Source organism: Protopterus annectens, chromosome 1.part0, assembly GCF_019279795.1.
Source record: "Protopterus annectens isolate FY-2018-M chromosome 1.part0, PAN1.0, whole genome shotgun sequence".
Classification (NCBI taxonomy): domain Eukaryota; kingdom Metazoa; phylum Chordata; order Ceratodontiformes; family Protopteridae; genus Protopterus; species Protopterus annectens.
In genome coordinates, this window is record NC_056725.1 from 30,612,761 (window position 1) to 30,629,080 (window position 16,320).

The window sequence follows — 16,320 nt, forward strand, 5'->3', positions numbered from 1 at the left end:
CCTTTAGCCTGGTTCCAGGCGCAAAATCTTTTCCATTTGTCTGAATAGGTTTTCCTGGTGCTGGGTCTCCTGGCCCCCAGAATGACATCCATAACAGCTTTGGATAGAAGTGTTGGCTGGTTGTTTAGGTAATTTGCCATGCAGCCAGGTTTAAAGTCTTGAGCTGGCTGTGTAGAATCGGATGGTCTCGCTGGGTGAGCAGGTGAGGAATCTGTGGTAAAATCCATGGTGGGCCATGGGCCATGTTCCTTAGAATTGGATACCAATGCTGGCGTGGCCAGTCTGGTGCAATAAGTATCATTAGTGGCCTCTCTAATCTGACTTTCAGCAGTACCTTTGCTAGAAGAGGCAGTGGAGGAAAGGCATACACTGTTAATGTTTTCCAACTGAATGAGAGGGCATCCACTTTCCAAGCTTGTGGATGGAAAGCCCTTGTGCAAAATTTTTGAAGTTGGTAGTTTTGGGGGCTGGCAAACAGATCTATGTCTGGGCGTCCCCATTTTTGACCTATCATTGCAAATACTTATGGATCTAGTTTCCACTCGTGTGGATCCATAATGTTTCTGCTTAGGTCGTCTGCCAATGTGTTTTTCTTTCCTGGCAGGTATTGTGCTTGTAAATGAACCTGGTAAGACAGTGCTGTGTTCTACAAGGTCATTGCTTGCCTGCATAAAGGGTAGGAATGTGTGCCCCCTTGTTTATGTACCACATAACTGTGGTATTGTCAGTCTTTATTATTAGTTGTCCTGTGTGTAAGAGGTCCTTGAAAGCTGTTAGGGCATTCTGTACTGCTAGCATTTCTTTTTGATTGATATGCAGATACCTTTGATCTGTAGTCCATTTGCCCTGAATGCACTGTCCTGCCATGTGTGCTCCCCAGGCATAGTCCAAGGCATCTGTTGTCATAGTTTGCCTGGCTGTGGGTAAGGTAAAAGGCTGAGCCTTGTTGAAATGACATGCCTGTGCCCACCACAGAAACTCCTGTTGAAGGCAGGGAATGAGTGGTATCATTGTTTCCAAGCTGTGGCTGTGCTGAGTCCATACGCTTTTCAGGTACCATTGTAATTCCCTCATATGCAGTTTGCAAATGGTATTAGTATTATGCAAGATGCCATGAATCCCAAGGCCTGCAGAATTTTTCTTGCAGGGAGTTGGGTCTTTGTTGCCATTATTTTGAAATATTGAGTCAGCTGTTGTTGCTTGTCTGGCGTGAGATAAGCCATCTGGGCCATTGTATTCAAGCTGGCACCCAGGAATATTATGTTTTGTGAGGGCACTAGTTTTGATTTCTTTTGTGTTTGACAAATGCCAGATGTTTTAAAAGAATGCTCTTGCTTTCTGCTTTAATAAGGCAGGCGTCCAGGTATGGGTATATTTGAATTCATCTTTGTATGCAGTATGCAATTACTGGTGCCAGGCATTTTGTGAAGACCCTGGGCACAGTAGATAAGGCAAAGGGCAGTGCAGAGAATTGATAATGCGTTGAACCTGCAATGCACCGGAGGTATCTTCTGCAATGTTGTCTGATAGGGACATGCAGGTATACCTCCTTGAGGTCCAACGTTACTAGCCAAGCATTCTTGCCCAGCATGGGAAGAAGCTGCTGTAGTGTTAGCATCTTGAATTTTGGTAGTTGCAGATAGGTGTTCAGAATTGAAAGATACAGAATGGGTCTCCATGCTTTTCCTTTTCTGGGGACTAGAAAGAGTCTTGAGTAAAATCCTTGTCCTTGCTCTTGTGTAGGTACCTGTTGAATGGCTTTCATGTCCATAAGAGCTGTAATTTGTTTTTGTGCCTCTGCCCATTGATTTGGTGGCAGGTTTGGCATTACTTTTATCCTTGGCAAGGTATGAAACTGGAATCTGTATCCTTGTGAGACAAAGTTTAAGACCCATTTGTCTTTTGTGATGATCTGCCAGTTGTCTGCAAAAAATGCTAATTTTCCTCCCAAGGGAGCTGCCAGGAGAGATTTGCTTGGTAGTGTGAGGACTGAGTCATTGTGTTTGTCTTCTGCTAGCTTGGGGCCCATCTTCTCCTCCTTTCTGGGTAGCAGTACCCCATTGGTGAGGTTTGTAAGGGCCTTGCGACTGACCTCTGCCCCTTGGACGTCTGTATTTGCCCCTCTGTGATCTGTCAGAAGCTGGAAAGGACCATTTTTTTTGTTGGCCAGTTTCTGCTGAAACAAAGGGGGTGTACCTGTAAAAAATCCTTGACAGTCTGGCATAGACTTTGCCTTATCCTCCATTTTCTTTAAAACCTCTTCTGCTTTGACACCAAATACATCCTGCTGTAAAGGTGCATCCAATAATTTTGCTTTAACATGATCAGGTAGGGTTTGTTCTTTTAACCAAGCATGTCTACGTATGACAGACCCAGTAACAGCTGCTCTACAGGAAGCTTCCAATTAATCAAATCCACATTGTAAAGTATGTTTGCCCACCTGTTCAGCTGCATGCAACAGATCCTGCATTTCCTTGAATTCAGACTGTTCAGAATGTGTGCTCAGTTTTTGTTTTAATTGAGACATTAGGAATTGCTGATATTTCAGCATGTGAAACTGACAATTTAATGCTCTCATAGCCAGAGTTGCTGAGGTGCATATTTTCTTTCCCCATCTATCTAAGGCTCTGGAATCCCTTTCAGAGGGCACAGGATTTTTAGCCATAGAAGCTTTAGCCCCCTTGGGACCCTGGGAAATTGTTTCTGGGTCAGCCACAGGGCTTTTATAAAGGAATTTGTGCGAGTCAGGTACTCTGTAGTATCTGTCTGGTTTGGCTGGAGCAGGAGTTAGAGGGTCTGGATTTAGACTAGACTCCAAGTAAACATCATCCACAATATCTAAAACTGGAGGGATAGCAAGTGGTCTGTGCTGGGGTAGTAAAAGGAACTCTCGGAGCCTTTTCTTAGAATCAGAGTAGTCCTGGCCTTCCCAGTGGAAATGTTCCCTCATGGTATGTAAAGTTTCCCCAAAGGAGTAGTCTTCACGGGGAGATGCTGAGGGAATAGTGTCTTCAGCACCAGAGTCTTCATAAGGGGGGAAAGTGTAATCCTGTTCCTCAGAAGAATCTGAGGAAATAGAAACCTGGCCAGAGGAAGCATAATCCTCCTCTTGTCTTGGTCTTTTATCTGGAGGGGGATGGGAACCCCTGATTAGGGTAATCAAATCTTCAGCCATCTTAAGCATCTGTTTCTTAGGCATGGGGCCTTTAACTGTAGACTGATGTACAGTTTGTTTTGGTTTTAAAGGAGTTTTAAGCTTAGCATAAGATTTAATGGTAAGTGCAGTCGGTCTGAAGACACCTTCTGCAACCTAAGGTGTTTCCACTGCACCGGGGTCTCCTTCTGCTCCATTGTCGGAAGGGCCTAATGAAGACGGCTGCATTGGCCTAGTACACTCAGCTTGATAATCCGCAGCTGTCTGGGGTTCCAATTCTGCGGTCGTCAGGGGCTGCGTAGGTGCCTCACTGAGAACCGGCGACAGGTCCAGCAGAGGCCTCGGAGTCTGGCTTGTTCCTAGGCTGCCTGTCCTTATCCTTGCGTTTTTTATGCATGCCGGTCGTCGGTTGCTCCAACGGCATGATATAATTAAATTTCCTACCAAAGTAATGTCATGCAAAGTCAAAACGGTGTTTGATAGTTCGTTTATTAAACCTAGCACAAAACCGACAACCTGTGACGTCGTGGTCTGGGCCTAGGCAAGGAATACAATAAGAATGGAAGTCCTTATGAGGTATTTTCTTCCCACAAGAAATGCAATTGTTAACTTTATCTGATATCGGACTGAGGCAAGAAAAGGTTCCCCAACGTGGTACTTAGCTTTACTGAAGACTTCGGACTGAAATTCGAATCGAAAATCTCAAGTGTCGGCCGACCGGCACTTGCGAACTGCTTCTGCTTCAGGCACCGCGCGGCAAGAAAAGACTGAAGAAAATAGCGTTGGATGCCTCATATACCCCTGGCGCACTGACATCAGGGAAGAAGCGACAGCAACCGACACCGGACCAAGACTTTGGAACTCAGGCCGACTGCGGGACCGCCTGACGGCAGGATAACCCAAGTGTGATGACTGCAGCAGGGTAACACGATGAACATCTAAGGCAGAGCAGAAAGAAACAGCAAGCTGGGGCACAAACATAGAGCAAAAAGGTTCCACAATATCTACAAGGTCAATCCAGAAGTTGAAAAGAAGGGGGGAGGAGGGTGGGGAGTTAAAGAAAAATATGAACACCACAGACACACACAGCTATATTGAAAACAATTATCGGTTAACGTCCTTTTCACCCTTCCTCAACATATGGGACAAAGTCCCCAGCTACTTGGGTGGTCCTCATGGAGGATATTCTGGAGAACTGCCAAACCAAAAGCAGCTCTGCTTCTAGATTTCAAATCTAGTTTGTAGTGAGCAATAAAGGATATTCGCATTACACCAAGTAGCTGCTTCACAAGTGTAATCAATGGAAGTTCTAGACCAGAAGGGGAAGAATTCACCATGAACGTTGTAGAATGTACTTCAGGAGGCTTTGATGGGGAGAGACCGTGTTGTGTACATACAAAAGAAATGCAATCAGTAATCCATTTGGTCAGGGTAACTAACTGTTGATCCCCATCCGTTCGCTGAGAAAGAAAAACGTTTTTTTCCTGAAATCTTTTGTCCTGTGTACATAAAAACATAGTTGTTTATGTACATCTAAAAGATGTAGCATGTACTCTGCCTTATTTGGAAAATTAGGGAAGACGACAGGTAAGGAATTTAATATTAGATTTCAGTCGCTACTTCTTCTATTCTTCTTGCAGATGTAATGGCTACTAGAAATGCTGTTTTCCCAAGATAAAATTTTTAAATCAGATGTGGCAGATGGTTCAAATGGTTGTTGGGTCAACCCTTGAAGTACAACTGTTAAATCCCAAAGAGGTAATGGATCTGTCACTGGAGGTCCAACTAAGAAGGTGCCTTTTACAAAAGACTTCCACAGTTTGGAGAAGCTTCTTCTCCAAAGTGAAAGTTAGATAAAGTTGATAACTGTACCCAGATTGTAGAAAAACTAGCACCTTTCTGAAAAATAAGTGATGAAAATTCCAGAACCGATGGTATAGGAGCAGTCAAAATGCTTATTTCCTTCAGAAGAGCCCAGTTTGAAAATCTTTTCCATTTACTCCTGTAAAACCTTCTCGCAGAAGCTTTATGGAAAGAAAGGTGGTGCAGCAATTAACATAGTCACCTCACAGCAAGAGGTTCTCAAATTCCATTCATGGCTGGGGTGCCTTCTGTGCAGAGTCTGCATGTCCTCCATGCATTCATGGGGGTTTCCTCTAGATACTCCTGTTTCCTCCCACATTCCAAAGACATGCATCTGGAGCATTTCTCCCCAGGTCTCCACTAAAAATAGGCTCTGTCCTATTCACACTTTCACGTCCAACATTAAATAAATTAAAATAAAAAAATGTATATGCACGCGCACACACACACACACACACACACACACACACACACACACACACACACACACAGTCAGACTGGGAAGGAAAGGCTGGGCTGTCTAGCCATCAATGGAATTGGAGAAACCATTCAGTTTGAAGCTCTTCAACCGAAGCACTTTCTGTAAGAATTTTGGAATTGGAAAGAACAGGGGATAAGCAAAAAAGGACAGGAGAACCAAATGTGAACTAGAGGATCTCTCAGTGACCCTGCTGCACTTCTTGCAGGGAAATGCAGACCGATCACAGCAAAATTGGCACCAATGACAGAAAATCTTCTCAAACTCTGTCTGAGAGATCACTCACAAGAGACAACAAAACGGACTTGCTGAGTTTTGTCTGCTACTACTCTGGATTTCCCCAGTACGTATGTTGCCATAAGAAAGCAGTTGGAGGAGATTACCCACTGCCACTCTCTCATTGCCTCTCAAAGGGGATAAAATCAGGTTCCCCCCGTTTACTGATGTACCAGACCACAGACAATTTGTTGGTTTGTAGCGCAATAGTACCTGGAGAGGAAACCTCTTGAAAGGGCTGATACTGTAGTAGAACCAATTACGCACAGCTAATCCTCCTTGCATAAAAAGGGCAGAAAGGACTGAACCATCACTACTCAGAACTTGAAATTCTTCACAAATTGGTTCAGGTTGCTTAGATCCAAAACTGATCTCGGGTCCCCTGTCTTTTTTGCCACTAAAAAGAACCCTGAGCAAGTCCCAAATCCTCTTTGGTGTGGTAGGACCTCCTGGATGAATCTACTCTAGCAGCTTATAAATCATCTTAACTACAGCTTCTCTCTGACTGAATGGGAAGTCAGGACACTTTCCTCTTATTTGGGGGAATTGGGAAAAACAGTAAGTAATAACCTCTAGATATTTTTAGCACCCAAGAATCTTTTGTTATAGAAGCCCAAGAATCTGGGTGCAAAGACAAGCACTTACTGCCTCCAGAGGTGGGGCAGCCTGGCAACCCTTCAGGAGCACTAAAAGGGTCCATCAAAAAAGAAACTCAGAAACCCTGCTTTTACAGGTCTCCCTTGCTGCGAAGACAGCGTCTTCCATTTGGACTCCCCCCCCCCCCTCTGCCTCTAGAGGAACTGTTCCCATGTGAATGCTGGGAAACTTTCCTGGGATTTACAGCAACACATTTTCTTACCTCCTCCGTTTACAGGAAAACGATTGCGGAGTCTAACAGTGTCATCCAGGGTTTTTCCATCCTGTTCACTGTGGGAAAGCATTTGTTCTACAGAAGGTCAAAGACATTCCAACAAAGGGAACACTGATGAAAGAAGACTTGAAAGGCTTCTCAAAGTCATATAACCACGTCTCCTAATGGCTGTGGCTGAACCAGCACCCATAAGGTACCCTCTGCAATATCTGATAACATCATGGACGCATTGGAAATGGACAAAAAGTGGCCAGCTGTGAAGATGATGTCTTGTAGTCCTCTACAGACATGGATTCAAAGAATTTGGCGAGTTCCTTGGTCAAATCTCTGTGATCTTGTAAAGTGCACCAAATAATTCAGGGACCTCAAGGCAAAGGTCTCTGAAGCAAATATGCACTTTCCAATCCTGTCCAACTTCTTAGACTCTCTATTATGGGGAATGAACAAAGAAACACTACTCAAAGTTTCTTCTTCATAGCTACCACCACAACCATAGCATCAACAGGGACTCATTTCCTCCAATATGGTCTGCCCTTCGTTGGTGCCAAAATTTTGTCTGGGCATCAGGGAATTGGTTCAACAGAGTCCAGTTCCTTCCATGCCCAGTGAAAGAAGTAAACAAGCTCATCCACTGGGGCAGTTACTCCAGACGTAAATGAGCCTGAACTAAAAGCTTCCAGAAAAAACGACTCCTCTGGTGAAGGGGCATCTTAGTCCATCCACCTTTTTGATTAAAAATTTTCAGAACGTCTATTAATGAGTAGTCATTCTGTGGAGATCTGGGAGACCTCTCCCCTTCGTCAAAATCAGAATCCTTGGTGAGAGATTCCACAGGGGAATGTGTGCGTCTCCTTTTGCTCATTCGGTTACAGGGGACCTCTTCAGCGGGATTATCTGAAGAGGTATCCAAGAGAGAGAAGTTCCTCAATGGGAACAGTCTAGATTGTACCAGATGTCCCAGTGGAGTAGGCCTGATGGGTCCTACATCCACTGAGCCTAAGGATGGAAAAAAAAAAAAAAAAAAAAAAGAGTAGTCGAATCCCTCAGTCGAGAGAAAGCCCTCTCCGCTACCTCAGCCAACGGACCAAGAGAAGCCATGGCTGGCCGGCACTGGACCCCAAAGCACCAAAGCTCCCTACACACATTTGTGTCTCAAAGAAAGAGTTGGACCCAAACTGTCCAAATACAGGCTCCAAGGAGCAAAAATGGCTCCAATCACATCAGAGTGAATCCTAACCCTCTGGATCTGGCTCAGGTGCTTTGGCTCTGACTCATACCAATTCAAGGGAAGCAGAACGGTACCGGAGTCGAAGACTTAGTCAGCTTTACATCAGACACTCTCGGGGCTCCCGATGCAAGGGCCCCAAAACCAAAGGATGGGTCAAGAGAGGAGATATTACAGTGAGAAGCAGACAGGAGGCTATTGGATACGATTGGAGACAGGTGAAACACCCTCCATCTGAATCGGAGTTTTGAGGAATTTCATCATCCTATCCAGGTCAGCCTCGGAAACACTTCTGAACGACCTGATGGAAAATGCATTTGATTAGATTAGATGTTATCAGATGATCAGATCCGTATGGATTCTGATTTTTAAATACTTAGATCCAGGATGGTCAGATCCCAATTTTCTTGATAATTTTGCAAAAGGCTCCCATGAAGGAGCATCAGAAGATGATGTGGGATCCAGTGAGCGCTTATGGGATTCCTTATTTTTGGGAGCAGAGTCAGGCTTTCCTTTAGCAGTTTTCTTTGAAGAGGTTTGAGCCCCAGCTAAAGCAGAAGTGGAAGGAAGAGGACCCTTCAAGACTAACTTGTTCCTCTTGTAGGAGAGAGTCCTAGAGTAGAATTCACAGCAAATGGTGCAGTCTGAATGTAAATGTGCATCTTCTAAACAATACATCAATTCTCTATGGGCATCAGTTTGGTATTTAATGCCCACAGGTGATGCACTTTTTAAAGCCATTAGGTTAGTCTGCCATACTGGCCTAAGCCAGCTACAGAAAAAAAATAAAACTACAAGAGGAGCTCCAACTGTGATAGAAGAGGATAAAAAAAAAAAAAAAAAAAAGTCAACTCCAGCACTACTGGGCTACAACTCATACCACACATTCTGGCCACAGAACACGGACCAAAACACAAAAGGAGGGGGTGTATCCATATTCATCAAGGATACTCACACCTCCAGGTTAGTGGCGCAGCACAATACCTCTGAGATCATCCATGTGCAACTAAAATCGGGCAAATCTGCAATGATCCATGACCCAGGACCACCACTCCACCTTTCTGGAGACAGTGGAAAACATGAAGGTCCTACCGAACACCCTGATATTGGGCGATTTCAATTACCCTACCATTAACTGGGAAAACTACTTGAGTACAAACTCCCAGGCTCAGTGCTTCCTGGAATTCATCAACTCAAATGCCCTGGATCAGCTGGTAAACTCCGCTACCAGAGGCCACAACATATTGGACCTGGTCATCACCAACATGGGTGATAGGTGTTCCGTACCAGAGGTCAACCAGTCACTGGTTAGATCAGACCATAAACTAATCACCCTGGATGTCCACACCCCGCCACCAACCAAGGAAACCACAGTGAAAAACTTTTCTAAAGCAAACTTCACCTTACTTAAGGCAGAGGTTTCACAGCCCCCACGGTAAAGGATAACACTGCCCAAGAAGCAGAATCCTTTACAATTGCACTCTATGAGCACCTACAAGGATGCATGGATCGTGCCATCCCTAGCAGGACCAAGACTCACTCCCCTAAGTAAAGGAAACCAGTCTGGCGGACCCCTGCCATAAACAGGTTATACAACAGGAGGAGGAAACTAGTTCAGAAAAAAAGCAAATCCCAAGAAGGAAAAACATCCCTGATCAGTATCAGTAAGAAACTAAGGTCCCTCATAAAATCATCCAAGGCCAAACTTCAAAAGAAAAATAGCCAAGGATTCGAAAGATAACCACAAAGCCTTCTTTAGCTATGTCAAAAATCTAAGTGGCAACTCACATATATGCACTGAGCTAGTGCAAAATAGCACAAAACATACTGAACCTACTGATATTGCTAACATCCTGGCAAATTCAGCACAAACTTCACCTCCCTCTCACCTTCAAAAGGGCCCACAACAATACCGGAAAAGTGTAGTGTCCCGGAAATCAGAAGCACAGGTGAAAACAGCCCTTTCAAAAGCCAAAAACACAGCATCAATGGGACCAGATGGTGTCCCAGGCTGCATCTTGCACGAACTACAGAACGAACTAACCCCCCACCTAAACACGCTGTTCAACCTCAGCCTCTCCACAGGCTACGTGCCCATAGAATGGTGCACAGCAACGGTTATTCTGCTCCACAAAGGAGGGGCCACAACTGACCCTGGTAACTATTGCCCCATAAGCTTGACTAGCCTGGTCTGCAAGGCTACGGAGCGCATCATCATTGAACTCATTAAAGACATTGGGAACCTCCAAACACATAACCCGACCCAGTTTGGCTTTGTTAAGGGCAGATCATGCCTACTAAACCTGGTTGACTTCTTCGAGAGACAGTCACCAAGGCCATAGACGAGGGAAAGGTGGTTCACACAGCCTACCTTGATCTCGCCAAGGAGTTGGACACCATTCCTCACTCGGGTATTATAGAGAACCTCACCAGCCTAACCATAAACCCCTACGTCACAAGATGGGCTGCCAACTGGCTTACAGACAGAACTCACACGGTAAGAATAGCGGGCTCCAGGTCCGAGTCTAAACCAGTCAAGTGGTGTCCCGCAAGGCTCGGTTCTAGGACCCCTACTGTTCGGCATACATTTCTCAGAAGTACAGACAAACACAGGAGGACTATGGCTAACCAAGTTCGCTGATGACTGCCAATTGGGAGCCATAACTTAGAGTCTCCGGCTGACATGGACATCCTTCAAAAAGGCCTTACTGAGACAGACACCTGGTGTCAAAGTCATGGCCTCAAGCTAAATGCCAAAAAATGCATAGTCATCCCGTTTGGGAAAAACAAAATGTCCATGAATTACCACACAGGCAGCAGCCCCCTTAATACAGAAGGGGTAATAAGAGATCTGGGGACCCAGGTAGATAGCAATCTCTCCTTTGACAATGATATTGCCAAAGTAGTTGGGAAATCCTTCTAATGTGGCCCATCTAATTACTAAGGGGTTTGCATCTAGAAATAGAGAGGTTGTAGTGCCCCTCTACTCGTCACTCAGACCCATCATAGAGTACAATGCCCCATTTGGAATATACCTCACAAGACGCTTCCAACAGCTGGAAAGACCACAAAAGCACCTCACCAAGAGGATTACTGGCCTCAAACATATGTCCTATGTAGCCAGACTGAAAACTCCAGCTGTACTCAGTGGCATATCGCTTACTCAGAGGCGATCTCTGCCTGACTTACAAAGCCATGTCCAACTCAAAATTGATGCACATGCTCCACCTAAAAAAATCCAAGTCACTGCGAGTCACGCGCTCTAGTGAGCTAAACCTCGCCACAACAATAAACAGAACATGCTGGAGGGATAGATTCCGGTCACAGAGACTCTCCGTGCTTTGGAACAAAATTCCTAACTACATTAGGCAGAGCCCCTCACTAACGCTCTTCAAGAGAAGCCTTAACGAGTGGATGGGTAACAGAAAATAAACCCCTGGGATCACTTCCTTGGCTCTTCTTGACAGGGGCTCAGTTAATCAATGGGGGTGGCAAAAGCCAACACACTCTGGCTAGGCTTAAAAATGTCCTCGGGCAGATATAGCCTAGTACCTACCTATGAACTAATTTGTAGGTCTAAGGGGCTACTGGCAAGGGAGGAGCATTACAATGGCATGCATTTATATTCCACCTAAAACTGCTATAATGGAGCCTAAAAAAATTATGGGAGAAATAATCAGCTTTCAGCAAAGATTATTACTTATAATTGGGGAATGGTATTTGATTTGCAGCAGTGAAGATGTGTCTGGGGGACTCGGAAGGGAAAATATAACAAAGGATGGTAGATTTTTGAAGAAAAAAACAGTTGGCATGGAAGATGTGAATTCAGTACTGGGAGTTCTGAGTGAATTTACATATTCACCAAGATACAAAAACTGGGCTAGGCTAAACAGAATTTATATTTCACAAAACATGTACATTTAATTGAAAGTGTTGATATGCACCCAATAACCATTTCAGATGATGTGCCAATAACCAAAATAAAAACAAAACACTGGTGCTTTCCCACCTATCTGCTGAAGAGAGGAATTTAACGAATGGGTAGTGAAATTATTCAGGTGCTAATACAGGAGTTGGACATTTCTTCTGAAAATATAGCCAAGGAGTGGAATAAAATTTAAGTGGACTTTTAAAATAAGGTGGAAATCAAAGAGCTGTTTAAGAAGGAACAAGAGTTATTTAAAAGGAACTGGCAAAAGTTAAAGTAGTACAAAATATGGGGAATCTCACAGAACAAGAGGAGGAGCAAATGCAGAATTTTAAACAGAAAGTAAGGGATTACGTTGGTAATATACATAGGTTTAGAAAGACTGCTGTTAAAGCAACTGTTTTTTTGACAACAATGATAAGAGCACAACATTTTTTGACCACAAGGACTCGAGCAATTGAAAGTAGAAAGGGCTGCCACCAAGCTTAGACAGCTTGTAACAATAAAGACTAGAAATCCTGTAGAGATTCTACAAATATTTCAAAAATTCTATGAAAGTCTGTATAATGCAGAGAAATATGAAAATCAACAAAAAGATGCAAATGAAAATATTTATGGAAGAATTAATTTAAATATGCCAAGGTTAGAGGTAGACGGGACTCCATTAGCAACAGCTAGGATAGGAGGAGATGTATAACCAATCTACAGGAATGCCCCCAGGAATAGATGGCATTCTTGTGTAAATTCTATACTAAACAATCTTTATAAAGTGCTTATGTCTATAATGGCTAAAAGAATGGCAAAAATTAGGTCACAATTGATAGATATGGATTAATGTGGCTTTGTGGAGGGGAGGCACACATCTGACAACATTAACAGAACACCAAGATTAAGAAAGCACTAATGATCCAGTGGGAAGCAGAAAGTAAGAAAATGCCACTGTTGTAGTTTGGTCTTGATGCAGAGAAACCATTTGACAGAGTAAGCTGCGACTTAATGAACACAGCAATGGAAGCTTTTGCATTCCCTTACAAAATAAGATTGATCCCTTGTATTTCCTAAAGTGGGTGGGTTCCTCTCTGACCATTTCTGCTTGAGCAGAGGAACCGGGCAGAGGTGTCCTCTTTCCCCTTTGTTGTTTGCATTATATTTAGAACCACTAGCAAAGAAGACAAGGGACTCAAATTCAAGGAAATGACTGGTATGGTAGTCAAGAAGTGCTAGCTGTACTTGCAGATGATATTTTATACCAGACAAAACCAGAAAAGGATACTGTAGTGTTGTGGAACATTTTGAGTCTCTCAAATCTTTCTGGGGTACAAAATTAATGAAGGTTAAAGAAAAGCAATAGATTTAAATTGTATTCCCACACATAAATTGGTTCAGCAATATCGATACTTATGAGGACATGACAAAATGAAGTACTTGGGAGAAAAAGGGCTACAAATGATTCTTATGTGGCAGCTAAGGATATGTGGGAAGAGACTAAACAAAAAGTAATACGAAAACTGAGAAATTGGAAGCTCTGTTATACGGACACGGATAGTAAGATACTTTAGTCTTATACACAGGTCAGGCATATTTTCATCAACTGGAGAAGAAGCTGTGGATGGCAATTAATGAACAGCTGAAGGATTTTAATCCAAGAGGACAAGAGTCAAGTGGGATAAACTGATTCTTCCAAAAGAACAAAGTGGATTGGGATTACCAAATTTGAAGTGGTATTTCAGAGCTACACAGTTAAGGCTCCTATACATAGCATAAGTAGAACTCTAAATCAAAGTGGAAAGGGGTGATGATGAAATGGGGGGGGCTCAAGAAACTGAGAGACTGGGATTTTGGATGCAGGTCTGCAAGAACGATAATCATACAGAATATTACATTGATAAAGTAGCGGAATGTATTCCAAGAACTAAGCCAACACAGGAATGGAAAAAGTAGATGCTGCTGACAGGGACTGCAATTAGGGATAAGACAATAGCCAAGAGGGGGTTGGTATTTATTGGAGAACACTGGCAAAGGAACCAAGGTATTGGAAGCAAATAACTAGAGAAGGAAAGGTAACAGAATGGGACACAATGCCAAGAATTTATATGGGCTGCAGTTTAGAGATTGCCTTCCCTATCAAAGATTGATAACAGAGTATAGGGGCAAAGATAAAGAAATAGTGGGGTTCTAAACAAAAGACCAGCACTAGTAGAGTGTTTAGTAGACTCTACAACAGAAGCTGCTGTTAAAAAAGGAATTAGTACAGCATATAAAATATTGCATAATACTATAAGAAATCAAATCAGGGGAGGTTAAAAAGAATTGGGAAGAGAGACTGAATAAGCAATACACAAACATGCAACAAAATTTAGAAGATTTAAGATTTTTTGCTTGGAAATGAGTACATAGGTATTTTTATACCCCAAGTAGACCCCAGAGAATTTTTCCTCCATTAGACAGCAAATGTTGGAAGTGTGTTGGGGAATAAAGTGGTAATTGGGGACTTCTGAAAGTATAATGAATTAGCAGACTTTAAGGATTCCCTGTAGTCTACTACACCAGAGATATGAGGTGAGCAAATTGGTGCATCTCAGGAAAAGATTTTTCTGAGCAACAATACAGAATCAGAATTGACTAGATAATAGTATGGCCTTGCTGAGTCTAATTATGGTGGTGGATTTTCTAGTATTACTTTCTTGGCAAAAGTCTAAACCAACTTCAGTAGTAGTAGTGAATACAGTACCAGAGATAACCCAACTGGAATATGGATCTTTAGAAAAAGGTAAGAGCAAATTACATAGAAAAAATGGGAATTGTGGGAATACATATGGGGAGGAATGAGGTTTAAAAGAAGGTAGGATTTGATTGAGCTATGTAATGTTTGAGTGACAATGACTAGATAGATTAGTAACGTACAATGTCTGCAACTAAAATTATGTCAATATGGTTTGTGATCTGCAATGCTTGCAACCAAGACTGTCCATATGGTTTGTCATCATTTATATAAATGTTGTTAGTTTGTCTTTTGGCTTTTCCTGGTAAGGGGCCGCCACAGCGGAACTCCAGTCCGCTAATGATTGGCGGTAGATTTTTTTCTAAACACCGAGGTGCCAGCTCGATACCCAACCTTCAACGAAGGAACGCCCATTTACGCACGCATGTCTTTCGAACACTACCCAACCGCGGGGAGAACATGCAGACTCCACACAGAAGGCACTCCTAAGCCAAGCAGAGATTCGAAACGGAAGAACCTCTTGCTGTGAGGTAACAACGCTACCACAGTACCACTGTGGAATATATAATATGAATGTTCTGTTATTAAATTATCACTTATGACATAACTTCTATTCTGCATGGAGGGTAAGATCTGGTTCCCCCATTCTTGTTTATGTACCCCATCACTATGATGTTTTCTATAAACACTTGTATAGGTCTCATGGACCACAAGCAACCACGTACGGAGAGCATTTAAGACTTAGCATCTCTAATGTTGTGCATTTTAGTCCATCTTTTATTCCAAAGACTCTGCATTTATTTGCACTGATACTGCTCCACAAGCAGACTGACTGCATTGGAGCAGAGGGGAGAATGGGAGCCCTGGATTCTGAGACGCATGGTATCTCTGCCAGATCAACTAACTTTTCACCGATCCTAAAAAGTGAAATCAGAAAAGTAAAGGGATGTTGATTCCAGGAAAATACAGACCAAGTACTGTTGTACCTTTTTCATGTGAATATCATACCCATCATAAATTCCATGAAACCTAGAAACCTTATGAAATACCTTGCTGAGATGGAAGTGAGTGGAAAACCTTAGAAACAGATCTAAATACAGAATTAGGTTTCCTGGTGGAAGAAAAGCTCTTTAAACTAAGGCATCTACCACACACAAAAAGAAAGTAATCCTGTTAAAAGAGATTTCCAACTGCTCTCTTGTATTCCCTGACTGTGGAGGAAACCCCTTACCAATGTGAGTGATTCTCAAGAGACTCTGAAAAGACAAGTGGTCTAAATAAGGAAATCTGAATGCAATGCAGTCTGCAAAAGGCTACTAGACACTTTGCGAACAACCATGTGTGATAATGTGATCCACAGAAGAAAACAGCCTTAAACTCCTGAAATCCAAATCTGTAAGAATGTGATGATATGCATCTTTTAACTTAAATGGGGAATAATAGGTAACAGTTGTGTAGTGCCAACATTTTGAACTTTGGCACCATCACATTCAAGAAAGAAACATACACAACTGGCTGCTGTCTGCTCCTCGCCCAGCGTCTACCTCTGTGTTACTCTACTCATCTTGGGCTTCCAGTGGTAGTCAGCATGAAACTAAGAACCCTCTCCAAATATCGGCGGGTCACCTCACTGCACAACAATCCTACAATCCCCTTTCAAGGAAAACAATAAAGTACGTCTGCTGAATAATTCCAACAAGAAAGACTTTCTATTGACTGTACCACTAATATAAATGTTATAGCCAGGCCTGAGCTAGGACAGCCAGCAGCCTCTGCTTCCCCTTCTTCATTAACTTCACTATC

The 16,320-nt window shown here is 43.0% G+C and overlaps 1 protein-coding gene across 1 annotated transcript in view; it reads right to left on the reverse strand.

Moving 5' to 3' along the window:
- The window catches only part of PAK4 (p21 (RAC1) activated kinase 4), a gene marked incomplete in the record, with an annotated part of 2,042,725 nt that overhangs the window by 1,910,722 nt on the left and 115,683 nt on the right, over positions 1–16,320 (reverse strand).